The sequence below is a fragment of the Nanorana parkeri genome, unplaced genomic scaffold, assembly GCF_000935625.1.
Source record: "Nanorana parkeri isolate BGI_ZX_2015 unplaced genomic scaffold, ASM93562v1 scaffold207, whole genome shotgun sequence".
Lineage (NCBI taxonomy): Eukaryota > Metazoa > Chordata > Amphibia > Anura > Dicroglossidae > Nanorana > Nanorana parkeri.
The window spans coordinates 1,576,245-1,577,859 of NW_017306475.1; the positions used below are offsets into that span (position 1 = coordinate 1,576,245).

Here is a 1,615-nt window from a genome sequence, read left to right on the forward strand (position 1 = left end):
TTTTTTTTTTTACTGCACACAGACCTCCAAGCCTTTAATGCCTTGCTGCATGTAATGAAGATTAGATAGACAGTTAGTGATAAAGTGAGTTGGATACTACAATTTGGGTGAATGCTGGACTGGTGACTGCTGCCCTGAGCATGTAAATATGTACAGGTTTGGATGTGCGCACCTGTATGGAGACTGCAGAGATGTACTTCTATTCCTATAGGCAAGTTTACACTTGGAGCAGCGTTTACCAGTATACATCCGCCGCCTATCATTGATTTGTACAGACAGCAGATATAGCTCCCAGGTGCCGAGATGTGGCCAATTTTTGCAATACACAGCCCTCTGTGCCCGTGCATGCCTGACATCATACAAATAAATGGATTGCTTAGGTTTGCCCTCATATTACATGGCTGTGTTAAATGTAAAGGAGATTGTGCCAAGATTGCATAGTCAGACTGTATAGTGTCTGGCCAGCTTAACAGGCTGAGCTGTCCACCACAATTTCACTCATAGAGATGTGGACTAGTCATGGACCTGGGCTTGGTGCAAACCCAGTTTACCTGAGCTCGCTCAAAAGTGTGACACCATTCCCCCCCCCCTCTTCTGGCCTTATAAGTTGCAACATGTGCAATGTCTGCCCCGCAGCTAAAAGTCGCCAAGGGTTGGGAAATGTGGTGGTCCCAGTTTTTGGTGAACTAGGATCACACCAACCCCAGGCTCATAACTAGTTGGACCCAACCATATAACACTGACACGAGTGCTTACTTTGAACAGCTTTTATTCATAAAGCTTAAACCAATATTCTAAAAGAAAATACAAACTGCAGCTGTAACGGCTTAAAGTGAACATGCGCCCAGATCATGCATACTTCAGTATTTCCATATTCCAAACAAGCAGTAAAAGCACTATAACCCCACATATATGGAGGAGGGCCTTAACATTGAGTTCCTGCATATATGCATCACTGAGGTGTAATGCGTGTGTGCTCAATCGTCCCCAGAACTTTGACCGATCTGTCATCAAAACGTCATGGTTAACTTCTGGTGCTCAGGAGCCAGCAGTGCAGACTCCCAATTACTTCATCACTGTACAGCCAATCACAGTGATCACATAAAACACTATCGCAGTATACAATGAGATGCCCCACCTATACCAGAAGCTAATTCCAGTCAGCTAAAGTCAAGCCAATTCCCCAGGCAGTTCCTGTTGCTAGTAGGATGGTAATTAAAGACCTGCCAAAATGAGTTTGCCACGTAGAAGCCTCACGGTGGGAAACCATATTTTACTAGGGCAGGTCCATGTGTGCCTAAAATAGTCACTACGGTAATCTATCTGTTAACTCCGGAGGAAAAAAAAAAGAAATCGGCTAACTAATCGTTTATGAAAAGATCATTTAGTTGCAGCCCTAGAGGGCACCTCCCTGAAATGATGGCAGATAGCAGAGGAGCCAATGCTATTCCCCTGCTATCTGCTGTTTCGGCCACCGCCTCTCTCCCCCCCCCAAAAAAAACCGATACTGCATGGGAATGAATAGCTAGGCTTCTATTGGCCAATTCAAATTGCAATAGAAAGCTGGCTATTGCACCCGCCTACTGCTGCTGTCAATCAGCAGAGGAAGACCTGA

At 45.1% G+C, this 1,615-nt stretch overlaps 1 protein-coding gene across 1 annotated transcript in view; it reads left to right on the top strand.

Moving 5' to 3' along the window:
* The window catches only part of FAM32A (family with sequence similarity 32 member A), a 9,230-nt gene that overhangs the window by 991 nt on the left and 6,624 nt on the right, over positions 1-1,615 (top strand). The gene's annotated exons all lie outside the window — the stretch shown is intronic.